We start from the raw sequence: 23,234 nt of genomic DNA on the forward strand, positions 1-23,234 counted from the left end.
TTGCAGATACCAACTCTGTTAGTAAAGTGGTGAGTATCGCAGACTGTCACTCTGCAGACCGCGGTTTGATACCCCGACAGAGGAAAGTTTTTTGATGAACTTCGCTAAATCGGATCTGGTCCGCTTACAAAAAACTTAAATCTTAAGGTCGAAAAAAGGGACAATTTAGACAAAAAAAAACAAAGAAAAAAACACGTTGAAAACCTTGTTACAGAAGAGGCAAAATGCTCACTAATCAACTCATTACTCAATTGCAGCAACAAAACTCAGAAGAAAAACCTGTAAAGGAAAAACATGGTTCGTCGCATGGCGAACAAAACGAAAAAAACTGCCATAAAAGCATTCTTCTTGAGAAAATTTGGAGATAAAAAAATGCAGACACCATCTCTGTTAGTAAAGTGGTAAGTATCGCAGACTGTCACTCTGGAGACCGCGGTTTGATACCCCGACAGAGAGAACTTTTTTGATGAACTTCGCTAAATTGGATCTGGTCCGCATACAAAAAACTTAAATCTTAAGCTCGAAAAAAGGGACAATTTAGACAAATAAAAAACAACGAAAAAAACACGTTGAAAACCTTATTACAGAAGACGCAAAGTGCTCACTAATCGACTCATTACTCATTTGCAGCAACAAAAGTCACAACAAATACCTGTAAAGGAAAAACATGGTTCGTCGCATGGCGAACAAAATGAAAAAAACTGCCATAAAAGCATTCTTCTTGAGACACTTTGGAGATAAAAAATGCAGATACCATCTCTGTTAGTAAAGTGGTGAGTATCGCAGACTGTCACTCTGGAGACCGCGGTTTGATATCCCGACAGAGGAAAGTTTTTTGATGAACTTCGCTAAATCGGATCTGGTCCGATTACACTAAACTTAAATCTTTAGCTCGAAAAATGGGACAATTTAGACAAATAAAAAACCACGAAAAAAAAGACGTTGAAAACATTATTACAGAAGACGCAAAGCGCTCACTAATCGACTCATTACTCATTTGCAGCAACAAAAGTCAAAACAAATACTTGTAAAGGAAAAACATGGTTCGTCGCATGGCGAACAAAATGAAAAAAAACCTGCCATAAAAGCATTCTTCTTGAGACACTTTGGAGATATGAATTGCAGATACCATCTCTGTTAGTAAAGTGGTGAGTATCGCAGACTGTCACTCTGGAGACCGCGGTTTGATACCCCGACAGAGGAAAGTTTTTTGATGAATTTCGCTAAATCGGATCTGGTCCGCTTACAAAAAACTTAAATCTTAAGGTCGAAAAAAGGGACAATTTAGACAAATAAAAAACAACGAAAAAAAACACGTTGAAAACCTTATTACAGAAGACACAAAGTGCTCTCTAATCGACTCATTACTCATTTGCAGCAACAAAACTCAAAACAAATACCTGTGAAGGAAAAACATGGTTCGGCGCTTGGCGATCAAAATGAAAATAATTGACATAAAAGCATTCTTCTTGAGACACTTTGGAGATAAGAATTGCAGATACCATCTCTGTTAGTAAAGTGGTGAGTATCGCAGACTGTCACTCTGGAGACCGCGGTTTGATACCCCGACAGAGAGAACTTTTTTGATGAACTTCGCTAAATCGGATCTGGTCCGCATACAAAAAACTTAAATCTTGAGCTCGAAAAAAGGGACAATTTAGACAAAGAAAAACAACGAAAAAAACACGATGAAAACCTTATTACAGAAGACGCAAAATGCTCACTAATCGACTAATTACAAAATTGCAGCAACAACACTCAAAACAAATAATTGTAATGCAAAAACATAATTCGGCGCTTGGCGAACAAGTGAAAATAATTGCCATAAAAGCATTCTTCTTGAGACACTTTGGAGATAAGAATTGCAGATAACTTCTCTGGTAGTAAAGTGGCGAGTATCGCAGACTGTCACTCTGGAGACCGCGGTTTGATACACCGACAGAGAGAACTTTTTTGATGAACTCCGATAAATCGGATCTTGTCCGCTTACAAAAAACTTAAATCTAGAGCTCGAAAAAAGGGACAATTTAGACAAATAAAAAACAACGAAAAAAAAACACGTGGAAAACCTTATTACAGAAGACGCAAAATGCTCACTAATCGACTCGTTACAAAATTGCAGCAACAACACTCAAAACAAATACCTGTAATGGAAAAACATAATTCGGCGCTTGGCGAACAAAGTGAAGATAATTGCCATAAAAGCATTCTTCTTGAGACACTTGGGAGATAAAAATTGCAGATTTCATCTCTGTTAGTATAGTGGTGAGTATCCCAGACTGTCACTCGGGAGACCGGGGTTCGATTCCCCGACAAAGAGAATTTTTTGATGAAATTCGCTAAATCGGATCTGGTTCGCTTACAAAGAACTAAAATCTTAAAGCTCTAAATCAGGGGCGATCTAGACAAATAAAAAACCAACAAAAACACCACGTTGAAAAGCTTATTAGAGGAGACGAAAAGTGCTCACTAGTCGACTCATTACTCAATTGCAGCAACAAAACTCAAAACAAGTACCTGTAAAGGAAAAACATGGTTCGGCGCTTCGCGAACAAAATGAAAATAATTGCCATAAAAGCATTCTTCTTGAGACACTTTGGAGATAAGAATTGCAGATACCGTCTCTGTTAGTATAGTGGTGAGTATCCCAGACTGTCACTATGGAGACCGGGGTTCGATTCCCCGACAGAGAGAACTTTTCTGATGAACTTCGCTAAATCGGATCTGGTTCGCCTACAAAGAACTAAAACCTTAAGCTCGAAAAAAAGGCAGTCTAGACAAATAAAAAACAACAAAAACAACACGCTGAAAACCTTATTACAGAAGAAACAAACTGCTCACTAATCGACTCATTACTCAATTGCAGTAATAAAACTCAAAACAAATATCTGTGACGGAAAAACATAATTGAGCTGTTGTCACAAAAAGAAAAATTTTGCTATAAAACTATTCTTCTGGAGTCACATTGGATATAAGAATAGCAGATACCATCTCTATTAGTATAGTGGTGAGTATCCCAGACTGTCACTAAGGATACCGGGGTTCGATTCCCCGACAGAGAGAACTTTTCTGATGAACTTCGCTAAATCGGATCTGGTTCGCCTACGAAGAACTAAAACCTTAAGCTCGAAAAAAGGGACAATTTAGACAAACAAAAAACAACAAAAAAACACGTTGAAAACCTTATTAGAGAAGACACAAAGTGCTCACTAATCGACTCATTACTCATTTGCAGCAACAAAAGTCAAAAAAACAAATACCATTAAAGGAAAAACATGGTTCCTCGCATGAAGAACAAAATGAAAAAAATGCCATGAAAGCTTTCTTCTTGAGACACTTTGGAGATGAAAAATGCAGATACCATCTCTGTAAGTAAAGTAGTGAGTATCCCAGACTGTCACTATGGAGACCGGGGTTCGATTCCCCGACAGAGAGAACTTTTCTGATGAACTTCGCTAAATCGGATCTGGTTCGCCTACAAAGAACTAAAACCTTAAGCTCGAAAAAAGGGACATTTTAGACAAATAAAAAACAACGAAAAAAAACACGTTGAAAACCTTATTACAGAAGAAGCAAAATGCTCACTAATCGACTCATTACAGAATTGCAGCAACAACACTCAAAACAAATACCTGTAATGGAAAAACATAATTCGGCGCTTGGCGAACAAAGTGAAAATAATTGCCATAAAAGCATTCTTCTTGAGACACTTTGGAGATAAGAATTGCAGATAATATCTCTGGTAGTAAAGTGGTGAGTATCACAGGCTGCCACTCTGGAGACCGCGGTTTGATACCCCGACAGAGAGAACTTTTTTGATGAACTCCGATAAATCGGATCTTGTCCGCTTACAAAAAACTTAAATCTTAAGCTCGAAAAAAGGGAAAATTTAGACAAATAAAAAACAACGAAAGAAACACGTTGAAAACCTTATTACAGAGGACGGAAAACGCTCACTAACCAACTCATTACTCAATTGCAGCAACAACACTCAAAACAAAAACCTGTAATGGAAAAACATAATTCGGCGTTTGGCGAACAAGGTGAAAATAATTGCCATAAAAGCATTCTTCTTGAGAGACTTTGGAGATAAAAATTGCAGATACCATCTCTGGTAGTAAAGTGGTGAGTATTGCAGACTGTCACTCCGGTGACCGCGGTTTGATTCCCCGACAGAGCGAAATTTTTTGATGAACTTCGCTAAATCGGATCTGGTCCGCTTACAAAGAACTAAAATCTTAAGCTCTAAAACAGGGGCAATCTAGACAAATAAAAAACAACAAAAACACCACGTTGAAAAGCTTATTAGAGGAGACGCAAAATGCTCACTAATCGACTCAATACTCAATTGCAGCAAGAAAACTCAAAACAAATACCTGTAAAGGAAAAACCATGCTCGGCGCTTGGCGAACAAAATGAAAATAATTGCCATGATAGCATTCTTCTTGAGACACTTTGGGGATAAGAATTGCAGATACCATCTCTGTTAGTATAGTGATGAGTTGCCCAGACTGTCACTCTGGAGACCGGGGTTCGATTCCCCGACAAAGAGAATTTTTTTGATGAACTTCGCTAAATCGGATCTGGTCCGCTTACAAAGAACTAAAATCTTTAGCTCTAAAACGGGGGCAATCTAGACAAAAGAAAAACAACAAAAACACCACGTTGAAAAGCTTATTAGAGGAGACGCTAAATGCTCACTAATCGACTCAATACTCAATTGCAGCAACAAAACTCAAAACAAATACCTGTAAAGGAAAAACATGGTTCGGTGCTTGGCGAACAAAATGAAAATAATTGCCATAAAAGCATTCTTCTTGAGACACTTTGGAGATAAGAATTGCAGATACCATCTCTGTTAGTATAGTGATGAGTATCCCAGACTGTCACTCTGGCCGCGGTTCGATTCCCCGACAGAGAGAACTTTTTTGATGAACTTCGCTAAATCGGATTTGGTCCGCTTACAAAGAACTAAAATCTTAAGCTCGAAAAAAGGGACAATTTAGACAAAAAAAACAAAAAAAACACCACGTTGAAAAACTTATTAGAGGAGAAGCAAAATGATCACTAATCGACTCATTACTCAATTGCAGCAACAACACCCAACACGAATACCTGTAATGGAAAAACATAATTCGGCGCTTGGCGAACAAAGTGAAAATAATTGCCATAAAAGCATTCTTCTTGAGACACTTTGCGAACAAAGTGAAAATAATTGCCATGAAAGCATTCTTCTTGAGACACTTTGGAGATAAAAATTGCAGATACCATCTCTGTTAGTATAGTGGTGAGTATCCCAGACTGGCACTCTGGAGACCGGGGTTCGATTCCCCGACAGAGAGAACTTTTCTGATGAACTTCGCTAAATCGGATCTGGTTCACCTACAAAGAACTAAAACCTTAAGCTCGAAAAAAGGGACATTTTAGACAAATAAAAAACAATGAAAAAAAACACGTTGAAAACCTTATTACAGAAGAAGCAAAATGCTCACTAATCGACTCATTACAGAATTGCAGCAACAACACTCAAAACAAATACCTGTAATGGAAAAACATAATTCGGCGCTTGGCGAACAAAGTGAAAATAATTGCCATAAAAGCATTCTTCTTGAGACACTTTGGAGATAAGAATTGCAGATAACATCTCTGGTAGTAAAGTGGTGAGTATCACAGGCTGCCACTCTGGAGACCGCGGTTTGATACCCCGACAGAGAGAACTTTTTTGATGAACTCCGATAAATCGGATCTTGTCCGCTTACAAAAAACTTAAATCTTAAGCTCGAAAAAAGGGAAAATTTAGACAAATAAAAAACAACGAAAGAAACACGTTGAAAACCTTATTACAGAGGACGGAAAACGCTCACTAACCAACTCATTACTCAATTGCAGCAACAACACTCAAAACAAATACCTGTAATGGAAAAACATAATTCGGCGTTTGGCGAACAAAGTGAAAATAATTGCCATAAAAGCATTCTTCTTGAGACACTTTGGAGATAAGAATTGCAGATAACATCTCTGGTAGTAAAGTGGTGAGTATCGCAGACTGTCACTCTGGAGACCGTGGTTTGATACCCCGACAGAGAGAACTTTTTTGATGAACTCCGATAAATCGGATCTTGTCCGCTTACAAAAAACTTAAATCTTAAGCTCGAAAAAAGGGAAAATTTAAACAAATAAAAAACAATGAAAGAAACACGTTGAAAAACTTATTACTGAGGACGCAAAAAGCTCACTAATCGACTCATTACTCAATTGCAGCAACAAAACTCAGAACAAATATCTGTAATGAAAAATCATAATTCGGCTCTTGGCGAACACAGTGAAAATAATAGCCATAAAAGCATTCTTCTTGAGACACTTTGGAGATAAAAATTGCAGAAATCATCTCTGTTAGTATTGTGGTGAGTATCCCAGACTGTCACTTTGGAGACCGGGGTGCAATTTCCAGACATAGAGAATTTTTTGATGAAATTCGCTAAATCGGATCTGTTTCGCTTACAAAGAACTAAAATCTTAAGCTCTAAAACAGGGGCTATCTAGACAAATAAAAAACAAAAACACCACGTTGAAAAGCTTATCAGAGGAGACGAAAAATGCTCACTAATCGACTCATTACTCAATTGCAGCAACAAAACTCAAAAGAAATACCTGTAAAGGAAAAACATGGTTCGGCGCTTCGCGAACAAAATGAAAATAATTGCCATAAAAGCATTCTTCTTGAGAGACTTTGGAGATAAGAATTGCAGATACCATCTCTGTTAGTATAGTGATGAGTATCCCAGACTGTCACTCTGGCCGCGGTTCGATTCCCCGACAGAGAGAACTTTTTTGATGAACTTCGCTAAATCGGATTTGGTCCGCTTACAAAGAACTAAAATCTTAAGCTCGAAAAAAGGGACAATTTAGACAAAAAAAAAACAAAAAAAACACCACGTTGAAAAACTTATTAGAGGAGACACAAAAAAACTCACTAATCGACTCAATACTCAATTGCAGCAAGAAAACTCAAAACAAATACCTGTAAAGGAAAAACATGGTTCGGCGCTTGGCGAACAAAATGAAAAAAATTGCCATAAAAGCATTCTTCTTGAGACACTTTGGAGATAAGAATTGCAGATACCATCTCTGTTAGTATAGTGATGAGTAGCCCACACTGTCACTCTGGAGACCGGGGTTCGATACCCCGACAAAGAGAACTTTTTTGATGAACTTCGCTAAATCGGATCTGGTCCGCTTACAAAGAACTAAAATCTTAAGCTCGAAAAAAGGGACAATTTAGACAAAAAAAACAACAAAAACAAAACGTTGAAAACTTATTAGAGGAGAAGCAAAATGATCACTAATCGACTCATTACTCAATTGCAGCAGCAACACTCAAAACGAATACCTGTAATGGAAAAACATAATTCGGCGCTTGGCGAACAAAGTGAAAATAATTGCCATAAAAGCATTCTTCTTGAGACACTTTGCGAACAAAGTGAAAATAATTGCCATAAAAGCATTCTTCTTGAGACACTTAGGAGATAAAAATTGCAGATACCATCTCTGTTAGTATAGTGGTGAGTATCGCAGTCTGGCACTCTGGAGACCGGGGTTTGATTCCCCGACAGGGAGAACTTTTTTGATGAAATTCGCTACATAGGATCTGGTTCGCTTACAAAGAACTGAAATCTTAAGCTCTAAAACAGGGGTTATCTAGACAAATAAAAAACAACAAAAACATCACGTTTAAAAGCTTATTAGAGGAGACGCAAAATGCTCTATGATCGACTCAATACTCAATTGCAGCAACAAAACTCAAAACAAATACCGGTAAAGGAAAAACATGGTTCGGCGCTTGGCGAACAAAATGAAAACAATTGCCATAAAAGCATTCTTCTTGAGACACTTTGGAGATAAGAATTGCAGATACCATCTCTGTTAGTATAGTGATGAGTATCCCAGATTGTCACTCTGGAGACCGCGGTTCGATTCCCCGACAGAGAGAACTTTTTTGATGATTTTCGCTAAATCGGATCTGGGCCGCTTACAAAGAACTAAAATCTTAAGCTCGAAAAAAGGGACAATTTAGACAAAAAAACAACAAAAACACCACGTTGAAAAGCATATTAGAGGAGACGCAAAATGCTCACTGATCGACTCAATACTCAATTGCAGCAACAAAACTCAAAACGAATACCTGTAATGGAAAAACATAATTCGGCGCTTGGCGAACAAAGTGAAAATAATTGCCATAAAAGCATTCTTCTTGAGACACTTTGGAGATAAGAATTGCAGATACCATCTCTGTTAGTATAGTGATGAGTATCCCAGACTGTCACTCTGGCCGCGGTTCGATTCCCCGACAGAGAGAACTTTTTTGATGAACTTCGCTAAATCGGATTTGGTCCGCTTACAAAGAACTAAAATCTTAAGCTCGAAAAAAGGGACAATTTAGACAAATAAAAAACAACAAAAACACCACGTTGAAAAGCTTATTAGAGGAGACGCAAAATGCTCACTAATCGACTCATTTCTCAATTGCAGCAACAAAACTCAAAACAAATACCTGTAAAGGAAAAACATGGTTCGGTGCTTGGCGAACAAAATGAAAATAATTGCCATAAAAGCATTCTTCTTGAGACACTTTGGAGATAAGAATTGCAGATACCATCTCTGTTAGTATAGTGATGAGTATCCCAGACTGTCACTCTGGCCGCGGTTCGATTCCCCGACAGAGAGAACTCTTTTGATGAACTTCGCTAAATCGGATTTGGTCCGCTTACAAAGAACTAAAATCTTAAGCTCGAAAAAAGGGACAATTTAGACAAATAAAAAACAACAAAAACACCACGTTGAAAAGCTTATTAGAGGAGACGCAAAATGCTCACTAATCGACTCATTTCTCAATTGCAGCAACAAAACTCAAAACAAATACCTGTAAAGGAAAAACATGGTTCGGTGCTTGGCGAACAAAATGAAAATAATTGCCATAAAAGCATTCTTCTTGAGACACTTTGGAGATAAGAATTGCAGATACCATCTCTGTTAGTATAGTGATGAGTATCCCAGATTGTCACTCTGGAGACCGCGGTTCGATTCCCCGACAGAGAGAACTTTTTTGATGATTTTCGCTAAATCGGATCTGGGCCGCTTACAAAGAACTAAAATCTTAAGCTCGAAAAAAGGGACAATTTAGACAAAAAAACAACAAAAACACCACGTTGAAAAGCATATTAGAGGAGACGCAAAATGCTCACTGATCGACTCAATACTCAATTGCAGCAACAAAACTCAAAACAAATACCGGTAAAGGAAAAACATGGTTCGGCGCTTGGCGAACAAAGTGAAAATAAAAGCATTCTTCTTGAGACACTTTGCGAACAAAGTGAAAAAATTGCCATAAAAGCATTCTTCTTGAGACACTTTGGAGATGAAAATTGCAGATACCATCTATGTTAGTATAGTGATGAACAGCCCAGACTGTCACTCTGGAGACCGGGGTTCGATTCCCCGACAAAGAGAACTTTTTTGATGAACTTCGCTAAATCGGATCTGGGCCGCTTACAAAGAACTAAAATCTTAAGCTCTGAAACAGGGGCATTCTAGACAAATGAAGAACAACAAAAACACCACGTTGAAAAGCTTATTAGAGGAGACGCAAAATGCTCACTGATCGACTCAATACTCAATTGCAGCAACAAAACTCAAAACAAATACCTGTAAAGGAAAAACATGGTTCGGTGCTTGGCAAACAAAATGAAAATAATTGCCATAAAAGCATTCTTCTTGAGACATTTTGGAGATAAGAATTGGACATCCCATCTCTGTTAGTATAGTGATGAGTATCCCAGACTATCACTCTGGAGACCGCGGTTCGATTCCCCGACAGGGAGAAATTTTTTGATGAAATTCGCTACATCGGATCTGGTTCGCTTGCAAAGAACTAAAATCTTAAGCTCTAAAACAGGGGCAATCTAGACAAATAAAAAACAACAAACACACCACGTTTAAAAGCTTATTAGAGGAGACGCAAAATGCTCACTAATCGACTCAATACTCAATTGCAGCAACAAAACTCAAAACAAATACCTGTAAAGGAAAAACATGGTTCGGTGCTTGGCGAACAAAATGAAAACAATTGCCATAAAAGCATTCTTCCTGAGACACTTTGCGAACAAAGTGAAAATAATTGCCATAAAAGCATTCTTCTTGAGACACTTAGGAGATAAAAATTGCAGATACCATCTCTGTTAGTATAGTGGTGAGTATCCCAGTCTGGCACTCTGGAGACCGGGGTTTGATTCCCCGACAGGGAGAACTTTTTTGATGAAATTCGCTACATAGGATCTGGTTCGCTTACAAAGAACTAAAATCTTAAGCTCTAAAACAGGGGTTATCTAGACAAATAAAAAACAACAAAAACACCACGTTTAAAAGCTTATTAGAGGAGACGCAAAATGCTCACTAATCGACTCAATACTCAATTGCAGCAACAAAACTCAAAACAAATACCTGTAATGGAAAAACATAATTCGGCGCTTGGCGAACAAAGTGAAAATAATTGCCATAAAAGCATTCTTCTTGAGACACTTTGCGAACAAAGTGAAAATAATTGCCATAAAAGCATTCTTCTTGAGACACTTAGGAGATAAAAATTGCAGATACCATCTCTGTTAGTATAGTGGTGAGTATCCCAGTCTGGCACTCTGGAGACCGGGGTTTGATTCCCCGACAAGGAGAACTTTTTTGATGAAATTCGCTACATAGGATCTGGTTCGCTTACAAAGAACTAAAATCTTAAGCTCTAAAACAGGGGTTATCTAGACAAATAAAAAACAACAAAAACACCACGTTTAAAAGCTTATTAGAGGAGACGCAAAATGCTCACTAATCGACTCAATAGTCAATTGCAGCAACAAAACTCAAAACAAATACCTGTAAAGGAAAAACATGGATCGGTGCTTGGCGAACAAAATGAAAACAATTGCCATAAAAGCATTCTTCTTGAGACACTTTGGAGATAAGAATTGCAGATACCATCTCTGTTAGTATAGTGATGAGTATCCCAGATTGTCACTCTGGAGACCGCATTTCGATTCCCCGACAGAGAGAATTTTTTTGATGATTTTCGCTAAATCGGATTTGGTCCGCTTACAAAGAACTAAAATCTTAAGCTCGAAAAAAGGGACAATTTAGACAAAAAAAAACAACAAAAACACCACGTTGAAAAGCATATTAGAGGAGACGCAAAATGCTCAATAATCGACTCATTACTCAATTGCAGCAACAAAATTCAAAACAAATACCGGTAAAGGAAAAACATGGTTCGGCGCTTGGCGAACAAAGTGAAAATAAAAGCATTCTTCTTGAGACACTTTGGAGATAAAAATTGCAGATACCATCTCTGTTAGTATAGTGATGAACAGCCCAGACTGTCACTCTGGAGACCGGGGTTCGATTCCCCGACAAAGAGAACTTTTTTGATGAACTTCGCTAAATCGGATCTGGGCCGCTTACAAAGAACTAAAATCTTAAGCTCTGAAACAGGGGCATTCTAGACAAATGAAGAACAACAAAAACACCACGTTGAAAAGCTTATTAGAGGAGACGCTAAATGCTCACTGACCGACTCAATACTCAATTGCAGCAACAAAACTCAAAACAAATACCTGTAAAGGAAAAACATGGTTCGGTGCTTGGCAAACAAAATGAAAATAATTGCCATAAAAGCATTCTTCTTGAGACATTTTGGAGATAAGAATTGGACATACCATCTCTGTTAGCATAGTGATGAGTATCCCAGACTATCACTCTGGAGACCGCGGTTCGATTCCCCGACAGGGAGAAATTTTTTGATGAAATTCGCTACATCGGATCTGGTTCGCTTGCAAAGAACTAAAATCTTAAGCTCTAAAACAGGGGCAATCTAGACAAATAAAAAACAACAAACACACCACGTTTAAAAGCTTATTAGAGGAGACGCAAAATGCTCACTAATCGACTCAATACTCAATTGCAGCAACAAAACTCAAAACAAATACCTGTAAAGGAAAAACATGGTTCGGTGCTTGGTGAACAAAATGAAAACAATTGCCATAAAAGCATTCTTCCTGAGACACTTTGCGAACAAAGTGAAAATAATTGCCATAAAAGCATTCTTCTTGAGACACTTTTGAGATAAAAATTGCAGATAACATCTCTGTTAGTATAGTGGTGAGTATCCCAGACTGTCACTCTGGCGACGGGGGTTTGATTCCCCGACAGGGAGAACTTTTTTGATGAAATTCGCTACATCGGATCTGGTTCGCTTACAAAGAACTAAAATCTTAAGCTCTAAAACAGGGGCAATCTAGACAAATAAAAAACAACAAACACACCACGTTTAAAAGCTTATTAGAGGAGACGCAAAATGCTCACTAATCGACTCAATACTCAATTGCAGCAACAAAACTCAAAACAAATACCTGTAAAGGAAAAACATGGTTCGGTGCATGGCGAACAAAATGAAAACAATTGCCATAAAAGCATTCTTCTTGAGACACTTTGGAGATAAGAATTGCAGATACCATCTCTGTTAGTATAGTGATGAGTATCCCAGACTGTCACTCTGGAGACCGCGGTTCGATTCCCCGAAAGAGAGAGCTTTTTTGATGAACTTCGCCAAATCGGATTTGGTCCACTTACAAGGAACTAAAATCTAAGCTCGAAAAAAGGGACAATTTAGACAAAAAAACAACAAAAACACCACGTTGAAAAGCTTATTAGACGATACGCAAAATGCTCACTAATCGACTCATTACTCAATTGCAGCAACAAAATTCAAAACAAATACCGGTAAAGGAAAAACATGGTTCGGCGCTTGGCGAACAAAGTGAAAATAATTGCCATAAAAGCATTCTTCTTGAGACACTTTGCGAACGAAGTGAAAAAAATTGCCATAAAAGCATTCTTCTTGAGACACTTTGGAGATAAGAATTGCAGATACCATCTCTGTTAGTATAGTGGTGAGTATCCCAGATTGTCACTCTGGAGACCGGGTTTTGATTCCCCGACAGAGAGAACTGTTTTGATGAAATTCGCTACATCGGATCTGGTTCGCTTACAAAGAACTAAAATCTTAAGCTCTAAAACAGGGGCAATTTAGACAAGTAAAAAACAACAAAAACACCACGTTGAAAAGCTTATTAGAGGAGACGCAAAATGCTCAATAATCGACTCAATACTCAATTGCAGCAACAAAATTTTAAAAAAATACCTGTAAAGGAAAAAACATGGTCCGGCGCTTGGCGAACAAAATGAAAGGAATTGCCATAAAAACATTCTTCTTGTGACACTTTCGAGATAAGAATTGCAGATTCCATCGCTGTTAGTATAGTGGTGAGTATCGCAGACTGTCACTCTGGAGACCGCGGTTTGATACCCCGACAGAGAGAGCTTTTTCGATGAACTTCGCTAAATCGGATCTTGTCCGCCTACAAAGAACTAAAATCTTAAGCTCTAAAACAGGGAAGATCTAGACAAATAAAAAACAACAAAAACACCACGTTGAAAAGCTTATAAGAGGTGACGCAAAATGCTCAATAATCGACTCAATACTCAATTGCAGCAACAAAATTCAAAAAAACACCTGTAAAGGAAAAACATGGTTCGGCGCTGGGCGAACAAAATGAAAACAACTGCCATAAAAGCATTCTTCTTGGGACACTTTTGAGATAAGAATTGCAGATTCCATCGCTGTTAGTATAGTGGTGAGTATCCCAGACTGTCACTCTGGAGACCGCGGTTCGATTCCTCGAAAGAGAGCTTTTTTGATGAACTTCGCCAAATCGGATTTGGTCCACTTACAAAGAACTAAAATCTTAAGCTCTAAAACAGGGGAAATCTAGACAAATAAAAAACAACAAAAACACCACGTTGAAAAGCTTATTAGAGGAGACGCAAAATGCTCACTAATCGACTCATTGCTCAATTGCAGCAACAAAATTCAAAACAAATACCGGTAAAGGAAAAACATGGTTCGGCGCTTGGCGAACAAAGTGAAAATAATTGCCATAAAAGCATTCTTCTTGAGACACTTTGCGATCAAAGTGAAAAAAATTGCCATAAAAGCATTCTTCTTGAGACACTTTGGAGATAAAAATTGCAGATACCATCTCTGTTAGTATAGTGGTGAGTATCCCAGACTGTCACTCTGGAGACCGGGGTTTGATTCCCCGACAGAGAGAACTGTTTTGATGAAATTCGCTACATCGGATCTGGTTCGCTTACAAAGAACTAAAATCTTAAGCTCTAAAACAGGGGCAATCTAGACAAATAAAAAACAACAAAAACACCACGTTTAAAAGCTTATTAGAGGAGACGCAAAATGCTCACTAATCGACTCAATACTCAATTGCAGCAACAAAACTCAAAACGAATACCTGTAAAGGAAAAACATAATTCGGCGCTTGGAGAACAAAGTGAAAATAATTGCCATAAAAGCATTCTTCTTGAGACACTTTACGAACAAAGTGAAAATAATTGCCAAAAAAGCATTCTTCTTGAGACACTTTGGCGATAAAAATTGCAGATACCATCTTTGTTAGTATAGTGGTGAGTATCCCAGACTGTCACTCTGGAGACCGGGGTTCGATTCCCCGACAGAGAAAACTTTTCTGATGAACTTCGCTAAATCGGATCTGGTCCGCTTACAAAGAACTAAAATCTTAAGCTCTAAAACAGGGGCAATCTAGACAAATAAAAAACAACCAAACACCAGGTTGAAAAGCTTATTAGAGGAGACGCAAAATGCCCAATAATCGACTCAATACTCAATTGCAGCAACAAAATTCAAAAAAACACCTGTAAAGGAAAAGCATGGTTCGGCGCTGGGCGAACAAAATCAAAATAATTGCCATAAAAGCATTCTTCTTCGGACACTTTCGAGATAAGAATTGCAGATTCCATCGCTGTTAGTCTAGTGGTGAGTATCCCAGACTGTCACTCTGGAGACCGCGGTTCGATTCCCCGAAAGAGAGAGCTTTTTTGATGAACTTCGCCAAATCGGATTTGGTCCACTTACGAGGAACTAAAATCTAAGCTTGAAAAAAGGGACAATTTAGACAAAAAAACAACAAAAACACCACGTTGAAAAACTTATTAGAGGAGACGCAAAATGCCCAATAATCGACTCAATACTCAATTGCAGCAACAAAATTCAAAACAAATACCGGTAAAGGAAAAACATGGTTCGGCGCTTGGCGAACAAAGTGAAAATAATTGCCATAAAAGCATTCTTCTTGAGACACTTTGCGATCAAAGTGAAAAAAATTGCCATAAAAGCATTCTTCTTGAGACACTTTGGAGATAAAAATTGCAGATACCATCTCTGTTAGTATAGTGGTGAGTATCCCAGACTGTCACTCTGGAGACCGGGGTTTGATTCCCCGACAGAGAGAACTGTTTTGATGAAATTCGCTACATCGGATCTGGTTCGCTTACAAAGAACTAAAATCTTAAGCTCTAAAACAGGGGCAATCTAGACAAATAAAAAACAACAAAAACACCACGTTGAAAAGCTTATTAGAGGAGACGCAAAATGCTCAATAATCGACTCAATACTCAATTGCAGCAACAAAATTTTAAAAAAATACCTGTAAAGTAAAAAACATGTTTCGGCGCTTGGCGAACAAAATGAAAAGACTTGCCATAAAAGCATTCTTCTTGTGACACTTTCGAGATAAGAATTGCAGATTCCATCGCTGTTAGTATAGTGGTGAGTATCGCAGACTGTCACTCTGGAGACCGCGGTTTGATACCCCGACAGAGAAAGCTTTTTCGATGAACTTCGCTAAATCGGATCTTGTCCGCCTACAAAGAACTAAAATCTTAAGCTCTAAAACAAGGGGAATCTAGACAAATAAAAAACAACAAAAACACCACGTTGAAAAGCTTATAAGAGGAGACGCAAAATGCTCAATAATCGACTCAATACTCAATTGCAGCAACAAAATTCAAAACAAATACCTGTAAAGGAAAAACATGGTTCGGAGCTTGGCGAACAAAATGAAAATAATTGCCATAAAAGCATTCTTCTGGGACACTTTCGAGATAAGAATTGCAGATTCCATCGCTGTTAGTATAGTGGTGAGTATCGCAGACTGTCACTCTGGAGACCGAAGTTTGATACCCCGACAGAGAGAACTTTTTCGATGAACTTCGCTAAATCGGATCTGGTCCGCCTACAAAGAACTAAAATCTTAAGCTCTAAAACAGGAACAATCTAGACAAATAAAAAACAACAAAAACACCAGGTTGAAAAGCTTATTAGAGGAGACGCAAAATGCTCAATAATCGACTCAATACTCAATTGCAGCAACAAAATTGAAAAAAAAACACCTGTAAAGGAAAAACATGGTTCGGCGCTTGGCGAACAAAATGAAAATAATTGCCATAAAAGCATTCTTCTGGGACACTTTCGAGATAAGAATTGCAGATTCCATCGCTGTTAGTATAGTGGCTAGTATCGCAGACTGTCACTCTGACGACCGAAGTTTGATACCCCGACAGAGAGAACTTTTTCGATGAACTTCGCTAAATCGGATCTGGTCCGCCTACAAAGAACTAAAATCTTAAGCTCTAAAACAGGGGCAATCTAGACAAATAAAAAACAACAAAAACACCAGGTTGAAAAGCTTATTAGAGGAGACGCAAAATGCTCAATAATCGACTCAATACTCAATTGCAGCAACAAAATTCAAAACAAATACCTGTAAAGGAAAAACATGGTTCGGCGCTTGGCGAACAAAATGAAAATAATTGCCATTAAAGCATTCTTCTGGGACACTTTCGAGATAAGAATTGCAGATTCCATCGCTGTTAGTATAGTGGTGAGTATCGCAGACTGTCACTCTGGAGACCGAAGTTTGATACCCCGACAGAGAGAACTTTTTCGATGAACTTCGCTAAATCGGATCTGGTCCGCCTACAAAGAACTAAAATCTTAAGCTCTAAAACAGGGGCAATCTAGACAAATAAAAAACAACAAAAACACCAGGTTGAAAAGCTTATTAGAGTAGACGCAAAATACTCAATAATCGACTCAATACTCAATTGCAGCAACAAAATTCAAAAAAAAACACCTGTAAAGGAAAAACATGGTTCGGCGCTTGGCGAACAAAATGAAAATAATTGCCATAAAAGCATTCTTCTGGGACACTTTCGAGATAAGAATTGCAGATTCCATCGCTGTTAGCATAGTGGTGAGTATCGCAGACTGTCACTCTGAAGACCGAAGTTTGATACCCCGACAGAGAGAACTTTTTCGATGAAATTCGCTAAATCGGATCTGGTCCGCCTGCAAAGAACTAAAATCTTCAGCTCTAAAACAGGGGCAATCTAGACAAATAAAAACCAACAAAAACACCACGTTGAAAAGCTTATAAGAGGAGACGCAAAATGCTCAATAATCGACTCAATACTCAATTGCAGCAACAAAATTTTAAAAAAAATACCTGTAAAGGAAAAAACATGGTTCGGCGCTTGGCGAACAAAATGAAAAGACTTGCCATAAAAGCATTCTTCTTGTGACACTTTAGAGATAAGAATTGCAGATTCCATCGCTGTTAGTATAGTGGTGAGTATCGCAGACTGTCACTCTGGAGACCGCGGTTTGATACCCCGACAGAGAAAGCTTTTTCGATGAACTTCGCTAAATCGGATCTTGTCCGCCTACAAAGAACTAAAATCTTAAGCACTAAAACAAGGGCAATCTAGACAAATAAAAAACAACAAAAACACCAGGTTGGAAAGCTTAATAGAGGAGACGCAAAATGCTCAATAATCGACTCAATACTCAATTGCAGCAACAAAATTCAAAAAAAACACCTGTAAAGGAAAAACATGGTTCGGCGCTTGGCGAACAAAATGAAAATAATTGCCATAAAAGCATTCTTCTGGGACACTTTCGAGATAAGAATTGCAGATTCCATCGCTGTTAGTATAGTGGTTAGTATCGCAGACTGTCACTCTGACGACCGAAGTTTGATACCCCGACAGAGAAAACTTTTTCGATGAACTTCGCTAAATCGGATCTGGTCCGCCTACAAAGAACTAAAATCTTAAGCACTAAAACAAGGGCAATCTAGACAAATAAAAAACAACAAAAACACCAGGTTGGAAAGCTTAATAGAGGAGACGCAAAATGCTCAATAATCGACTTAATACTCAATTGCAGCAACAAAATTCAAAAAAAACACCTGTAAAGGAAAAACATGGTTCGGCGCTTGGCGAACAAAATGAAAATAATTGCCATAAAAGCATTCTTCTGGGACACTTTCGAGATAAGAATTGCAGATTCCATCGCTGTTAGTATAGTGGTTAGTATCGCAGACTGTCACTCTGACGACCGAAGTTTGATACCCCGACAGAGAAAACTTTTTCGATGAACTTCGCTAAATCGGATCTGGTCCGCCTACAAAGAACTAAAATCTTAAGCTCTAAAACAGGGGCAATCTAGACAAATAAAAAACAACAAAAACACCAGGTTGAAAAGCTTATTAGAGGAGACGCAAAATGCTCAATAATCGACTCAATACTCAATTGCAGCAACAAAATTCAAAACAAATACCTGTAAAGGAAAAACATGGTTCGGCGCTTGGCGAACAAAATGAAAATAATTGCCATAAAAGCATTCTTCTGGGACACTTTCGAGATAAGAATTGCAGATTCCATCGCTGTTAGCATAGTGGTGAGTATCGCAGACTGTCACTCTGGAGACCGAAGTTTGATACACCGACAGAGAGAACTTTTTCGATGAACTTCGCTAAATCGGATCTGGTCCGCCTACAAAGAACTAAAATCTTAAGCTCTAAAACAGGGGCAATCTAGACAAATAAAAAACAACAAAAACACCAGGTTGAAAAGCTTATTAGAGCAGACGCAAAATACTCAATAATCGACTCAATACTCAATTGCAGCAACAAAATTAAAAAAAAAACACCTGTAAAGGAAAAACATGGTTCGGCGCTTGGCGAACAAAATGAAAATAATTGCCATAAAAGCATTCTTCTGGGACACTTTCGAGATAAGAATTGCAGATTCCATCGCTGTTAGCATAGTGGTGAGTATCGCAGACTGTCACTCTGGAGACCGCGGTTTGATACCCCGACAGAGAGAAAATTTTGATGAACTTCGCTAAATCGGATCAGGTCCGCTTACAAAGAACTAAAATCTTAAGCTCAAAAAAAGGGACAAGTTAGACAAATAAAAACAACAAAAACAACACGTTGAAAACCTTATTACAGAAGACGCAAAATGCTCACTAATCGACTCATTACTCAATTCCAGCAATAAAACCGAAAACGAATATCTGTAATGAAAAATCATAATTCGGCTCTTGGCGAACAAAGTGAAAACATTTGCCGTAAAAGCATTCTTCTTGAGACACTTTGGAGATAAGAATTAAAGATACCATCTCTGTTAGTATAGTGGTGAGTATCCCAGACTGTCAGTCTGAAGACCGGCGTTCGATTCCCTGACAGAGAGAACTTGTTCATGAATTTCACTAAATCGGATAGGGTCCACTTACAGAGAACTAAAATCTAAACCTAGAAAAAAGGGGGTCATTCTAGACAAAAAAAAACTTCATTACAAAAACTCAATTCACTCCAAAATAGACACATTACTAAATTACAGCATCAAAACTCAAAACTAATATCTGCTATGGAAAAACCTATTTCGGCCGTTGGCGAACGAAGACAAAAATAATTGTATTAAAATCATTCTTCTTGAGTCACTTTGGAGAATTGCTGATATCATCGCTGGTAGTATAGTGATGAGTATCCCAGATTGTCACTCTGGAGACCGCGGTTTGATACCCCGACAGAGATTTTTTTTCGATGAATTTCGCTAAATTGGATCTGGTCCACCTACAAAGATCTAAAATCTTAAGCTATAAAAAAACAGGGACAATCTAGACAAATGAAAAACAACAAAAACACCACGCTGAAAAGCTTATTAGAGGAGACGTAAAATGCTCAATAATCGACTCAAAACTCAATTGCAGCAACAAAACTCAAAACAAATACCTGTAAAGGAAAGACATGGTTCGGCGCTTGGCGAACAAAATGAAAATAATTGCCATAAAAGCATTCTTCTTGAGACACGTTGGAGATAAAAATTTCGGATACCATCTCTGGTAGTAAAGTGGTGAGTATCGCAGACTGTCACTCTGGAGACCGCGGTTTGATACCCCGACAGAGAGAAATTTTTTTGATGAACTTCGCTAAATCGGATCTGGTCCGCTTACAAAGAACTAAAATCTTAAGCTCTAAAACAGGGGAAATCTAGACAAATAAAAAACAACAAAAACACCACGTTGAAAAGCTTATTAGAGGAGACGCAAAATGCTCACTAATCGACTCATTGCTCAATTGCAGCAACAAAACTTAAAACGAATACCTGTAAAGGAAAAACATGGTTCGGTGCTTGGCGAACAAAATGACAACAATTGCCATAAAAGCATTCTTCTTGAGACATTTTGGAGATAAGAATTGCAGATACAATCTCTGTTAGTAAAGTGGTGAGTATCGCAGACTGTCACTCTGGAGACCGCGGTTTGATACCCCGACAGAGAGAAATTTTTTTGATGAACTTCTCTATATCGGATCTGGTCCGCTTACAAAGAACTAAAATCTTAAGCTCTAAAACAGGGGAAATCTAGACAAATAAAAAACAACAAAAACACCACGTTGAAAAGCTTATTAGAGGAGACGCAAAATGCTCACTAATCGACTCATTGCTCAATTGCAGCAACAAAACTTAAAACGAATACCTGTAAAGGAAAATAAATAATTCGGCGCTTGCTGAACAAAGTGAAAATAATTGCCATAAAAGCATTCTTCTTGAGACACTTTGCGCACAAAGTTAAAACAATTGCCAAAAAAGCATTCTTCCTGAGACACTTTGGCGATAAAAATTGAAGATACCATCTTTGTTAGTATAGTGGTGAGTATCCCAGACTGTCACTCTGGAGACGGGGTTCGATTCCCCGACAGAGAAAACTTTTCTGATGAACTTCGCTAAATCGGATCTGGTCCGCTTACAAAGAACTAAAATCTTAAGCTCTAAAACAGGGGAAATCTAGACAAATAAAAAACAACAAAAACACCACGTTGAAAAGCTTATTAGAGGAGACGCAAAATGCTCACTAATCGACTCATTGCTCAATTGCAGCAACAAAACTTAAAACGAATACCTGTAAAGGAAAATAAATAATTCGGCGCTTGCTGAACAAAGTGAAAATAATTGCCATAAAAGCATTCTTCTTGAGACACTTTGCGCACAAAGTTAAAACAATTGCCAAAAAAGCATTCTTCCTGAGACACTTTGGCGATAAAAATTGAAGATACCATCTTTGTTAGTATAGTGGTGAGTATCCCAGACTGTCACTCTGGAGACGGGGTTCGATTCCCCGACAGAGAAAACTTTTCTGATGAACTTCGCTAAATCGGATCTGGTCCGCTTACAAAGAACAAAAATCTTAAGCTCTAAAACAGGGGCAATCTAGACAAATAAAAAACAACAAAAACACCACGTTGAAAAACTTATTAGAGGAGACGCAAAATGCTCACTAATCGACTCATTGCTCAATTGCAGCAACAAAACTTAAAACGAATACCTGTGAAGGAAAAACATAATTCGGCGCTTGGCGAACAAAGTGAAAAAAATTGCCATAAAAGCATTCTTCTCGAGACACTTTGCGAACAAAATGAAAATAATTGCCATAAAAGCATTCTTCTTGAGACACTTTGGAGATAAAAATTGCAGATACCATCTCTGGTAGTAAAGTGGTGAGTATCGCAGACTTCCACCCTGGAGACCGCGGTTTGATACCCCGACAGGGAGAACTTTTTCGATGAACTTCGCTAAATCGGATCTGGTCTGCCTACAACGAACTAAAATCTTAAGCTCTAAAACAGGGGCAATCTAGACAAATAAAAAACAACAAAAACACCACGTTGAAAAGGTTATTAGAGGAGACGCAAGATGCTCAATAATCGACTCAATACTCAATTGCAGCAACAAAACTCAAAACAAATACCTGTAAAGGAAAAACATGGGTCGGCGCTTGGCGAACAAAATGAAAATAATTGCCATGAAAGCATTCTTCTTGGGACACTTTCGAGATAAGAATTGCAGATTCCATCGCTGTTAGTATAGTGGTGAGTATTCCAGACTGTCACTCTGGAGGCCGGGGTTCGATTCCCCGACAAAGAGAACTTTTTTGATGAACTTCGCTAAATCGGATCTGGTCCGCTTACAAAGAACAAAAATCTTAAGCTTTAAAACAGGGGCAATCTAGACAAATAAAAAACAACAAAAACACCACGTTGAAAAACTTATTAGAGGAGACGCAAAATGCTCACTAATCGACTCATTGCTCAATTGCAGCAACAAAACTTAAAACGAATACCTGTGAAGGAAAAACATAATTCGGCGCTTGGCGAACAAAGTGAAAAAAATTGCCATAAAAGCATTCTTCTCGAGACACTTTGCGAACAAAATGAAAATAATTGCCATAAAAGCATTCTTCTTGAGACACTTTGGAGATAAAAATTGCAGATACCATCTCTGGTAGTAAAGTGGTGAGTATCGCAGACTTCCACCCTGGAGACCGCGGTTTGATACCCCGACAGGGAGAACTTTTTCGATGAACTTCGCTAAATCGGATCTGGTCTGCCTACAAAGAACTAAAATCTTAAGCTCTAAAACAGGGGCAATCTAGACAAATAAAAAACAACAAAAACACCACGTTGAAAAGGTTATTAGAGGAGACGCAAGATGCTCAATAATCGACTCAATACTCAATTGCAGCAACAAAACTCAAAACAAATACCTGTAAAGGAAAAACATGGGTCGGCGCTTGGCGAACAAAATGAAAATAATTGCCATGAAAGCATTCTTCTTGGGACACTTTCGAGATAAGAATTGCAGATTCCATCGCTGTTAGTATAGTGGTGAGTATTCCAGACTGTCACTCTGGAGGCCGGGGTTCGATTCCCCGACAAAGAGAACTTTTTTGATGAACTTCGCTAAATCGAATTTGGTCCGCTTACAAAGAACTAAAATCTTAAGCTCGAAAAAAGGGACAATTTAGACAAATAAAAAACAACAAAAACACCACAATGAAAAACTTATTAGAGGAGACGCAAAATGCTCACTAATCGACTCATTACTCAATTGCAGCAACAAAACTCAAAACAAATAAC

General features: G+C 38.2%; 2 protein-coding genes and 9 non-coding genes across 11 annotated transcripts in view; 9 read left to right on the top strand and 2 right to left on the bottom strand.

The window, feature by feature from the left end:
- The window catches only part of LOC142346191 (uncharacterized), a 332,292-nt gene that overhangs the window by 173,392 nt on the left and 135,666 nt on the right, over positions 1 to 23,234 (bottom strand). The gene's annotated exons all lie outside the window — the stretch shown is intronic.
- LOC142345352 (ribosome assembly protein METTL17, mitochondrial-like) overlaps positions 1 to 23,234 on the bottom strand; it is a 225,150-nt gene that overhangs the window by 78,723 nt on the left and 123,193 nt on the right. The gene's annotated exons all lie outside the window — the stretch shown is intronic.
- Positions 2,622 to 2,693, top strand: Trnad-guc (transfer RNA aspartic acid (anticodon GUC)). The gene has a single exon. It is a non-coding gene; the product is annotated as a tRNA-Asp (tRNA).
- Positions 5,271 to 5,342, top strand: Trnaa-ggc (transfer RNA alanine (anticodon GGC)). Its single transcript has one exon. It is a non-coding gene; the product is annotated as a tRNA-Ala (tRNA).
- Trnad-guc (transfer RNA aspartic acid (anticodon GUC)) lies at positions 14,138 to 14,209 on the top strand. The gene has a single exon. It is a non-coding gene; the product is annotated as a tRNA-Asp (tRNA).
- On the top strand, positions 14,561 to 14,632 carry Trnad-guc (transfer RNA aspartic acid (anticodon GUC)). The gene has a single exon. It is a non-coding gene; the product is annotated as a tRNA-Asp (tRNA).
- On the top strand, positions 15,350 to 15,421 carry Trnad-guc (transfer RNA aspartic acid (anticodon GUC)). Its single transcript has one exon. It is a non-coding gene; the product is annotated as a tRNA-Asp (tRNA).
- Trnad-guc (transfer RNA aspartic acid (anticodon GUC)) lies at positions 20,954 to 21,024 on the top strand. Its single transcript has one exon. It is a non-coding gene; the product is annotated as a tRNA-Asp (tRNA).
- On the top strand, positions 21,377 to 21,447 carry Trnad-guc (transfer RNA aspartic acid (anticodon GUC)). Its single transcript has one exon. It is a non-coding gene; the product is annotated as a tRNA-Asp (tRNA).
- Trnad-guc (transfer RNA aspartic acid (anticodon GUC)) lies at positions 22,171 to 22,242 on the top strand. The gene has a single exon. It is a non-coding gene; the product is annotated as a tRNA-Asp (tRNA).
- Trnad-guc (transfer RNA aspartic acid (anticodon GUC)) lies at positions 22,966 to 23,037 on the top strand. Its single transcript has one exon. It is a non-coding gene; the product is annotated as a tRNA-Asp (tRNA).

This window comes from Convolutriloba macropyga, chromosome 9 (genome assembly GCF_964194025.1).
Source record: "Convolutriloba macropyga chromosome 9, txConMacr16.3, whole genome shotgun sequence".
Lineage (NCBI taxonomy): Eukaryota > Metazoa > Xenacoelomorpha > Acoela > Convolutidae > Convolutriloba > Convolutriloba macropyga.